We start from the raw sequence: 11,620 nt of genomic DNA, 5'->3' as shown, positions 1-11,620 counted from the left end.
AGGGTTGATTTCCTTTAGGATTGACCAGTTTGATCTCCCTGCCATCCAAGGGGCTCTCAAGAGTCTCCTCCAGCACCACAGCTCAAAAGCATCAGTTCTGTAGTTACTATGATTATTAGCGTCGCAGCGGTCATCCACGCTGCGTATGTTCCAAGACCAAGGTACATAGTTGAAACCACGGATACTACCAAACTCCGTATACACTATGCTTTCTCCTATGATAAAATTTAATTTATAAATTAGACCCAGTAAGAGATTAACAACAGTAACTGATAATAGAAGAGAACAATAATGACAACACACAATAATAAAAATTACGTGAATGTGGTTTCTCTCATTCAAAGCATTTTACAGATTGGACGCCTTTTCCATCTTCACTAAGCACTCATCGTGTGCTGTGGCCCTAATTTAACAGTCTGCAGTCCAAAAGCAAAATGGCAAGAATTTCATTTTGCTTCTTCACAATTTCAAGGATAGATTTGCTTCGATGTCAGCAACTTCAGCAAGTACTTATTTTTTTCTTAATTAAGTTCAGAATTTTCACCTCTTCACTTACGGGAAGCACTTTATGGCTTCTCTTTGGCAGATCCAAATCCCTGGCATCATTGCTCTGGATCTTTGGTGCCATTTTTAAGTAAAATGGGGCTTCCCAGGTGGTGTAGTGGTAAAGAATCTGCCTTTCAATGCAGGAGACACAAGAGACTGGGGCTCGATCCTTGGATAGGGAAGATCCCCTGGGGAAGGAAATGGCAACCCACGCTAGTATTCTTGCCTGGAAAATTCCATGAACAGAGGAGTCTGGTGGACTACAGTTCATGGGGCTGCAAAGAGTCAGACATGACGACTGAGCACACACACCCATGTTAGTTCTCATCCTGGGCAGGACTGAGAGGGATGGTGGGAGACTATTTCACCACACTACTTAGAACAGTGTGACTTAAAACTGAAGAAAAAACTGTCTATTTCTAGAGCTTCCATCAAATATTGTGTGCTTAGTCACTCATTTCCGAGAAGGCGATAGCAACCCACTCTAGTACTCTCGCCTGGAAAACCCCATGGACGGAGGAGCCTGGTAGGCTTCAGCTATGGGGTTGCGAAGAGTCAGACACGATTGAGTGACTTCACTTTCACTTTTCACTTTCAGGCACTGGAGAAGGAAATGGCAACCCACTCCAGTGTTCTTGCCTGGAGAATCCCCAGGGATTGGGGAGCCTGGTGGGCTGCGGTCTATGGGGTTGCACAGAGTCGGACACGACTGAAGCGACTTAGCAGCAGCAGCAGCAGTTACTCATTTGTGTCCAACTCTTTGCAACATTATGGACTGTAGCCCGCCAGGCTCCTCTGTCCATGGGATTCTCCAGGCAAGAGTACTGGAATGGGTTGCCATGTCCTCCTCCAGGGGATCTTCCCAATCCAGGGATCTAACCCAGATCTCCCTCATTGCAAATGTATTCTTTACCATCTGAGCCACCCCATTTAATATTGTGGTGGCCAAAAAGTTTGTTTGGGTTTTCCTGTAACATCTTACAGAATAATGTTATGGAAAAATCCTAACAACCTTTCAGCCAGCCCAATGTTTTTGGACTGCAGTTGGCCGCAGGTAACTGAAATCGTGGAAAGTGTAACGGTGGGTAAGGAGGCTAGGGTGGGGGATGGGATCGACTATATTATTATTAAAATTAATGCTGGAGAAAATGAAGAAGGTCCAGTTCACTATCTCACTTCCAATATATTGTCCCAAATGATAGCTTCTGGGTGTCCCTAGGCCACAACAAGGAAGACCAGATCTGGAAGCCCCAGGGGGATGTGATGGGTCAAGCCAGGGTCTTCTGATGTCCCACCAAGTAGTCCCTGTGGCCTCGACCCCCGCAGGGAAGTGGGACCCACTGGTTCTGACCTCCCAGTTCTGAAACTCCAGATGTCCTCACTCTGCAGGGCAGGCTTTAAAATCTATTTTAAGGATGAAGGACAGTAGAACAAGGCTTATGAGTCCCCCGAGACAGAGTGACCTGACCTTGGAAGCGAAGAGAGTGACTTTCTAGCCGGAGAGAGGCCACCAGGTCAACCTGACTCATGAGCTTCATTCCAGACACAGCAAGCACAGCTCGGGCATCCAGGCCGAGTGTGGGGGCTGCTTTATGTGAGACCCCACTCCTGGGACCTGGCCACTCAGGGAAGGGGACTCACTGCCCCAAGTCACAGCTTCAATTTCCCCTGAGAACGTGGCCCTGCTGGTTCATTGGTGGGTGCGTGAATATTTGCAGGGGGCTTACTTTGTGCTGGGCCCTGGGCTGAGTCTGGGGACACAAAGGGTGCACAGACGTGGCCCCCCTGCTCCCCCGTCAGGACACAGGAAATACACACACCCACGTGAGGGAATTACAGCTGAGGACTGTGAAGAAAGCAACCCAGGAATGTGACTGAGAAAACCTGGGGGGTGACTGTTGCCCCCAGGATGGTCAGAGAAGAATTCTTCAAGGAGGAGACAGAGGATGAGAAGGTACTAGGTAGAAAGAAGGGGCAGGGGTGAAGATGCTCCCGCTTTTCTCCTTCGCAAGGTCCTGTGACCTTGCAGCTCTTCTCACTAAAGTCGCACAGTCTATTTCCCCATCTTGAATCTGGGCTTGGCCATGGACTTGCTGTGGCAATAGCTTTCAGGAGACCTGACCTACACTGAGGCTTGAAAACATGCTTTCAGGAGTTTACCTTCCCCCGGACTCCTGCCTTCACCCCCAGCAAGCCTGCTGGAGAGGTTTAAGAGACACATGGATGAGAGTCAAGTTGTCTCAGCCTTTGTAGCCAAGGCCAGGCTAGACCAGTCAACAGCCCTCGAATCACCTTCATGTAAGGGAACCCAGCCAAGGTCAGCAGGGCCACTACCCAACCCACCACTGACTGAAGATGCATGAGAGGCCCCAAGCAAGATCAACCAATCCCTAACCAGACCAGCAGGGCAATTTGGCTGTCTCACTGCCTCCTAAGAAAACATGGATTTTTTTTTTTTAAACAAGAACTCCGTTTTTTATTTCATCATTTCTTGCATTTGAAATACTCCTCGATGACGTTCTTGGCCCGAGATTCTTTGCCATAGTCCTTAACCACCACACAACTTGACGGGGTTTTCCCTCTCTGTCAGTTTTACAGAGGCCTACCCATTCCCCGAGTTTCTTGTTGTTATCAACCTCGATAAGGCTGATTTGATGCTCATCACAAAGGGCCTCCACCAACTTGACATACGTAGGCTCATCACAGTTGGACACAAGCACACGTGGATGGGCTTGGTGCTCGTCTAAAGCCTTGGCAGCTTCGTGACTTCCACACGCTGGAATTCCATCGTGGATGAGGGCGGCCTTCAGCACCTGTTGCAAAGCAGTATTAACGTCCACTACACCTCCAGCTGCAATGCCTTCCTCCGCCATGGAGGTGGGTTACCGGTGGAGCTGAATCTTGAACGCACCTGAGCCTCAGCCTCTGTGCGAGCCCGTGGCGGCAGAGAAAGGGGGATGATTATTTTTTTAAGTCACTAGGTTTGGGGATGGTTTGTTACCTGGCAACAGTTAACTGATACAGGGGGACAGCATTCCAGGCCACAGGAATCATATTTACAGAGGCTCAGAGGCAAGGAAAGGGCTTCATGAGTTGAGAGAAACAAAAAAAGCCAGAGCACCTGAAATGTGATAAAAGGACCAGGTGGGAGAGAGAAAATGAGATCCAGGAGGTGGGTGGGAGCCAGATCGCGCACAGCCTTGACAGGGGCTTGGGTATTTTTCTAAGTAGAAAGGGGAGCTAGTGGAAAGTTGTAAGAACGTGGTGGAGCAGGGTCAGAGCAAGCATGTAATGGATTTACTCTCAAAACTTCCCTCTGGCTGTTCTGGAGGAAATGAATTAGAAGGAGCAACAGTGGAAGTTAAGAGCCCACTTGTAGGGTTCTTCCCTTTGCAAAGTAGGGGCTGGTTACAAAATCTCAGAAAGTAGGCATACGGGGAAACTGAAGCTTAGGCGAAGGGACTGAAATGAATGGGATGCAGCTTAAGAACTGCTTAAGGGGAAATTTATAGCTTCAGATGTTTGTATTAGACACAAGATAGGTTTCAAATCAATTATCTCAGCTTCTACTTGATGAAGCTCAGAAAAGAAGAGCAAATTTGAAGGACTTAGACAACCTGATTTCACACCTACGATGACACTGTAGTGATTGAGGCAGGGTGCTACTTGCAAAATTACTGATATAAAGATCAATGGAAGAGAATAGAGAGTTCCCAAACAGACCCAAACACACAGGGCCAGTTGATTTCGACAAAAGTGCCAAAATAATTCCAGAAGGAATCAATATAAAAAAATAAAAGAACTTGACATTTACCTTGCGCCATATACAAAAAACTGACGTGAAGTAGATCATAGACTGAGGCATAAAAGCTAAAATTATAAAATTTCTAGAAGAAAATATAGAAGAAATTCTTTCAACCTTGGATTAGGCAAGAATTTCCTATAAAGGACACAAAATGCAGTAAATGTAAACAAAAAAGTCTTAATTGAACTTCATCAAAATTTAAACTTCTGCTCTTTAAAGACATTGTTAAATAATAAAAGTTAACCACCAACTGGGGGAAAATATTCATGATACAATGTTCTGACAAAGAACTTGTATCCGAAATATATAAAGAACTCTTTCAAATTAATACCAAAAAGATAAACCATTTTTAAAAATATATTTGAACAGACACTTCACAAAAGAAGATACACAAATAACCAATAAGCACATAAGATGCTTGACGTCATTTGTCATTAGAGAAATGTAAGGACAAATGACAGTGAGATGCTAGTCACCAGAATGGTTAAAACGAAAATTACTGACAATATACCAGGTGCTGGTGCTGACAAAGATATAGAGCCACCGGAATTCTCGTATATTGCTGGTGAGGATAGAAAATGATTCTTTGAAAACAGGTTGACAGCTGCTTATCCAGTTAAGCATGCATTTACCACATCACCCGGCAAATCCACTCTGCAGTATTTATCTTGGAGAAATAAAAACAAATGTCCTCATAAAGACTTGTTCATGGCTATTCATAGTAACTTCATCTGTAATACCCCCAATTGGAAATTATCCAAGTGTCAATCAACTGATGACTGTGTAAACAACCGGCATATCCACACAATAGAACACTGATCCACAGTGACCTGCTCATACGCACATGTGGATGAATCTCAGAAATGTTACACTGACTGGCAGAGGCCAGATACAAAATACTACACACTATAGTTATACTAAGTCACTTCAGTCGTGTCCGACTCTTTGCAACCCTATGGACTGTAGCCCTCCAGGCTCCCCTGTCCATGGGATTCTCCAGGCAAGAATACTGGAGTGGGTTGCCATGCCTTCCTCCAGGGGATCTTCCCCACCCAGGGATCAAACATCTCTTAGGTCTCCTGCGTTGGCAGGTGGGTTCTTTACCACTAGCACCACCTAAACAAAAATTGCTTTTTTCCCCTGTATTTCTTAACTCACGTTTAGAATCACTCATTATATTAGTTGAACAGCATGATCCCCATATATACATCAGTGTCTGGAAAAGGCAGATCTAATCTATAGTGACAGTAAGCAGACCAGTGTGGACTGAGGCCAGAGGTGGCAGACATTGTCAGGAAAGGGTCATGAAGGAACTTTTGGAGGTGACAGTCATGTTCTGTATCTTGATGGTGGTGGTGGTTACGAAGATGTATAAGGAAAGAAGGAAAACTTTCGTCTCTCAGTCACGTCTGACTCTTTGTGGTCCCATGGACTGTAGCCCGCCAGGTTTCTCTATCCATGGAATTCTCCATGTAAGAATACGGGAGTGGATAGTCATTCTCTTCTCCAGGGGATCTTTCCAACCCAGGGATCGAACTAGGGTTTCCCGCCTGCATTGCAGACAGATTCTTTACTGTCTGAGCCACCAGAGAAACCTGTCAAAACACATCAAAATATACATTAAAATGGGTGTATTTTATTGCATGTAAAGTGATACCTCAAAGTTACTTTTTAAAAGAGTTCTTTAAACCTTTGGGGACGTATTTGTTAGAAAAAGTGTTTGTTGGCATTATTTCATAAAATTGCATATCCTACGACCCAGAAGTCCCAGTCCTGGGTATAGACCCTAAAATCTGAGTGCACGTGTGCTCCAGGAGACAAAACAGAAAGTTTATAGTGGCATAGTGAAAATGTCTATTGGCAGTAGAATGAATAAATAAATGATGTCATATGATTAAAAAAAAAACTACACTCAAAGAAACTTAATGAACTGCAAGTATACACCCCAATGTGGCTGAGCCTCACAAACATAATATTGAGCCGAAGAGGCCAAGCTCGCACAAGAATATGTGCAGGTGATTCTATACACATCAAGGTCAAAAAAGTGGGCAAATGAAACTCCATGGTTTGGGAAGTCCTCTGTAGAAACAACACTATAAAATAAAGCAAGAAATGACCAGAAGATCAGCACTGACTCCAGTGGGATGAGAAAGACACACGGGGGGATCTAGTTTCTGACTATGCTCTAAATCTTAACCTGGGTGGTACTTAAGTTGGTGTTTGCTTTATAATTATTTGTTAAACTATACATATATTTTAGGCACTTTCTTCTGTGTATAAATATTCTAGAATTTAAAAATTCATAAACAAAGTAAGACAAGAAAGAAAGTGATGAGAAATATGCAGACGGGAGAGAAACTGTCTGGGGAAATCAGGGAAGACTTCCTGGAGGAGGGGTCTGTTCAGCAGATGTATATTGAGAGTCCTCCACATACCAGACTCATGAAGACAGATGTGAACAAAGACACACTCTTCTTGTCCCCGTGGAATGTACATTCCAGAGAGGGAGATGGCCAGGAATCAAATAGCATACCGTAAAAACATAACCAACAGGGCACCTTGGGGATCTTGAGCATCGTAATGGCCTTGAGGGTAAAGTCCAAGGGTCCTGAGTTCTGAAGAGTGATTATGGTTTGCTTGGGAATGAGAGGTAGGAGGAATTGGAGGTGGCAGCATCAGCCCCAGTGAAGCTTCTCAAGCAAAAGAGAGCTTGGCCCCAGAGAACTGCCAAAAAGCTCACACGATCATGCAGAGAATCCTTGAGGAAGTGGCATGAGATGAATAGCATGGAGAAATGGAAGAAGATATTCGAACTGGACTTTGAAGAGTGGATAGGAGTTCATCAGGCAGAAATGATCCTTCAAGAAATCCTTGAAGACTGGGATTTTGTGTCTTGCTCACCTATGCCTCGTACGTAGATGTGCTCAGTAAATAACATGCTAATTTCTCTTGGAAAGTAAAAAGTCAGAGAACAGAAGAATTGAGAGATTATAAAATTAGGGCCACTGGCCTTGGCCTCAGATAATGGGGATGCAGCCGTTTCAGGGCTGGGGGAGGGAGTTTGCTTAGCATCCTGGGCTCTATCTCATCTGTCAGCAGCTTTAGCGGTCCATGAAATGACCAAGAGAGGAAGGAAGACCTGGAACGGAAAACTCTGAGAGACAGGCCATCTGCTCCTGGAAGCAGCTGACAGACTGGCCGCCACCGCCACCACGAAACTGGCTTGCAACGCCTCTTCCACACCCCCACCTCAAACCTCAGGGTCTCATGAGGGTGACGGCAGCAGGGCCTGGGGACGCTGGAGCCAGACGCAATCAGAGTGAGCAGCCGCGGCTGCGGTGGTTCAGGAATCTGGTTGTTAGTGGGCAGCGGAGGGAGCCTTGCTGTCTCCCCTGTGTTTACTTGGCTCCACAAAGGGGCTGGAAATTTGATCTCCGTGGGGACTGGGCCCTGGTCAGCCCCGGCCCAGAGTCTCTGACGGAGCCATGGCCTCTCAGAGCTGCTCGGAAGATATTCTCTTATCTGTGAAACGGAGACCAGAAAGCAGACAGAGGCAGTTATGCCCAGTCATAACTGAATGAGAACAGCCCCCATAGATGGAGGGCTTATAACATGTCAAGCACAGGGCCAACTGTTTCAAGGAAAGTATTCTTGTTTATCGGTTGGAGAAACTGAGCCTCAGAGAGGGCAAGGAATTTGTCCAAGGTCACACAGAACTAGAGTCGGGTTGAGTCCCGATCTGCCCAGTTCCAAAGTCTGTGCGCCTAATCACCTCCTCATCCTGTCTCCGAGGGCGCTGTTCATCGCATGTCTGGGATGCTGGACACCCAGGCGCTCCAGCCAGATGCTCCTCGGAGATCTCCATCCATGGTGCCCTCCCCGCTACGACTGATCCTGGGTTCAGGGACTCCATCCTCACCTAGCCTGACCACCTTCCCACAGAAGGTCTCCATCTCCTGCTGTCTTCTTGGATCTCAACTTCCTTGAGTCCCTGCACCCCTGCCCAGGCTTCTCACTGCCTTGGATGCTTCTGGAATAGTCTGCAGACACCAAATTTCCAACAGCAAGAATTCCTCCTCTGAACCAGCCATCGAGGGTAAATTCATGAGGATTGGGGCTGGCCGGTTGCCCCTAGAACCCCCACCATACAGCACAGCGCCTGGCACAGAAGAGGAATGCGGAAGGTGCCAAGCTTGGACATCCAGCCTGGGAACACGTGGCACCTTGAGGAAAGACGGTTCTGCCGCTTGACTGCCGTGTGGTCCCGGGCATGGGACACAGCCTCTCTGAGCCCACTTCTTTCTCCCCAAAACAGTGAATGTAGTATTTCATTCATGAATTCCATGATCTCATGCATGCAAAGGGCTTAGCACTCAGCAAGTGCTCAATAAATACTACATCCTGGATTTGAATTTTGAAAAAAATTTTTGGAGGGGGGGCTTTGATTGGTTTTCAGACTCTCTTCCAGCTTTGTGCTACAAGTTTCTGGGAAATGGGTACCTGGGACTGATCCTGGAGTTAGGGACATCTGTTCTGTACCTAAGAACCAGGTACCCATTGCCAAGATGCCCAGCACGGTACTAGGAATATGGCCGATATGACTAATTCCCTTGTTGATTTGAAAGCTTATCTTCCCCATATTTCTGCCTTTGAGTGAAGCTTCTGTGGATTTCTCTAAGCCTTGTTAAACCTGTTTACAACTTCAGGCTGAATCCCTCTCAGAGTAAGTGATCCGAGTGCTTTATCTGGTTAAACTAGGTGTCTAACCTTAAGCCTTCTTGCTATAATTCCAGCCTATTTTCTCACACTCCATCCTGACTGAGGTGGTAGCAGCTATTCTTTGTCCCCGGAGAGATCACATGTTTCACACACTAAACAGGAAGAAAGCGCCCCCCATTCCCATTCCCAACCCAGGAAACTTTCCTACCGGAAATTTCTGCACCGTATTGCTTTCCTATTCTTTGATGCAATAATGCTTCCTTGAGCTAGTCATTCCCCCACCGGGCCTTTTAGGGGAATACTCCTGAGCCTTCCCGGCTTGGGGAATTCCAAGGATGTCGAGCCAGACATCCAGGGCCCTCCCCACCACCCAGGAGCCTAGCCCCGGTCCTTTCTTGTCTGGATGGCGGAAGCGAAGGTCCCCCCTGTGGGTTGGTGGCACAACTGGTCCTAACTCACTATCTCCTGCTCCCAGGCCCCTGGGCCCCCACCATGGAGCTCCCAAGATCACTGTCTCCCAAGCAGGGATCCCCCTGGCCAGCCCTGGAGAGTAGGAGGGTCAAGTTTTCTGCATAAAGAATGCCAGGGGTACAGTGGTCACCAAGCCTCCAGCCCTCCCCTGTTATTCTTCCTGGAATTTTGTGCCCATTTCCTGTGTCACCACCTGTGACCCTGAGTGCAGACTATTCCTTGTGAGGCGACCACAGCAGCAGGGCCGGGGCCCTTGATGAAGAAAATAAAACAGTGTTGATTCAGCACATGCGCGTGCGCACCCACACACACACACACACGCACACACACACACACACACACGCCACACACCCCACCTCCATATGTGTTAAGGCCAGCACAGTGGCCTTCTGGGTCTGCAGGCCTTCTTAGCACCCCCTGGCTCTTAAACCTCATGACCCAGGCCTGGAAGCTCATCAACAATTCCCACAACCCTTCCCAAAAACTAAAATTGAGTCACAGCATTGAGTCCTAGAGCCAAAAGTCATCTGTGCTCCTTCCCAGAGTAGGAAAATCCTCTTCCAGTGCCTGTTGATGGGAGTCTCTTGACTTATCAAGGCATCTCACCCCACTGCTAGACAATCCGGAGACTGCCTGGAGGAGGACGAGGAGCAGGACCACCAGGTCAGAGAGGCCTGATCTCAAACCCAGAATTGCTAGCTGTGTGACCTTGGGGGAAGTCTCTGAGCCTCTCTGAGCCTCCATATTTTCATCTGTACAATAAAACATTGGCCTCATGGAACTGCAAATAAAACACTTCCATCTGTATATAAAACATTTGCCTCATGGAATTGATGTGAGAATTAAATGAGAGGATATATGGAAACCTGAGTGTCAGCTACAGTCTCCCCCTCCGCCACCTGTGATAATGCAGCAGTGACCATCATTGCAACAACCTCTGATTCTACCGAGAAATCAGTGTCCCAGACAGTGCGCTGAGCCTTATGTGTGTTACGTTATTTAATCGGCCTCTAAGGTAAGCACTGAGACTGCCACCATTCCAGATGGGGAAGCCAGCACTTGGAGAAGTGTGTGTAACCTGCCAGGGCCCCACAGGCAGACAAGGTAGGGCTGGAATTTAGACCCAGGAAACCTAAACTGGGAATCTGCTTACTTAACCACTGTCATACACGCCTCTTCAAACCTGCTGACGGTAAGCGCTCAGTAAATGCTAGTCATCATTAGGACTATAATTACTGGACTACCAGGAATCTTTCTCTCCAGCTGAAGGTCCTCTCCAAGATTTCAGCACAAGGGTTCTGCCTTCCTGTGGTCTCCCTGCTTTCAAACTCCTCAGAGTTGATTCAGTGCGGATCATTCACGAGCCCCAGGAGAGCTGTCTCAGTTCCTTGGTGCAATTACTGGGATGCACCACTGGGCCCCTTCCTCCCTCGTTGGCCAGGAAAAACTCACTCCCCCAGGCACCTGGGAATGTGCCCTAGATTTAACGGGAAGATGGAATGTGGGAAAATGTACACACTTCTGAACACAACTTTATATTGAACATTTGACATCACTGTTTTTGAACATCCTTTTCTCCCCTACCCCACACCTCCAAGAATTTTCCCTGCTCAATTTGCTTCATCGAGCCTCAGCCACCCAAGGGCCCAGCACTGGACACACAAGGGTCTCCTCTCTCCTCCTCCCATCCCACACCCCTCCTCCTACCCCCAACTCTAGTTGGTCAGGGATAGGAATTCTGCTTCCACCAGCCCTTCATCCCAAACTTTCCCATCTTCACACAGATGGAGGGGCTTTCTATTTAACTAGACCCACCCTTTTCCAGCTTCCCAGGTGACCCAGTGATAAAGAATCCACCTGCCAAGCAGGAGACACAGGTTCAGTTCCTTGGTTAGGGAGATCCCTGGGAGAAGGAAATGGCAATCTACTCCAGTATTCTTGCCTAGAAATCCCATGGAAGGAGGAGCCTGGAGGGCTACAGTCTGTGGGGTCCCAAAGTGTCAGACACAACTTAGCGACTAAACCAGCAACCACCACCCTTTTCCAGGGCAGTGGGGCCTTTGATGGGTCTTCATTCCT

At 47.3% G+C, this 11,620-nt stretch overlaps 1 pseudogene; it reads right to left on the bottom strand.

Moving 5' to 3' along the window:
* Nucleotides 1-2,240: 2,240 nt before the first annotated feature.
* Nucleotides 2,241-3,797, bottom strand: LOC133253463 (small ribosomal subunit protein eS12-like; annotated as a pseudogene).
* Between the last annotated feature and the right edge of the window lie 7,823 nt (nt 3,798-11,620).

The sequence above is a fragment of the Bos javanicus genome, chromosome 8 (genome assembly GCF_032452875.1).
Source record: "Bos javanicus breed banteng chromosome 8, ARS-OSU_banteng_1.0, whole genome shotgun sequence".
Lineage (NCBI taxonomy): Eukaryota > Metazoa > Chordata > Mammalia > Artiodactyla > Bovidae > Bos > Bos javanicus.
Note: the sequence above shows the minus strand (reverse complement) of the source record. Positions and strands in the feature narration are given on the sequence as shown.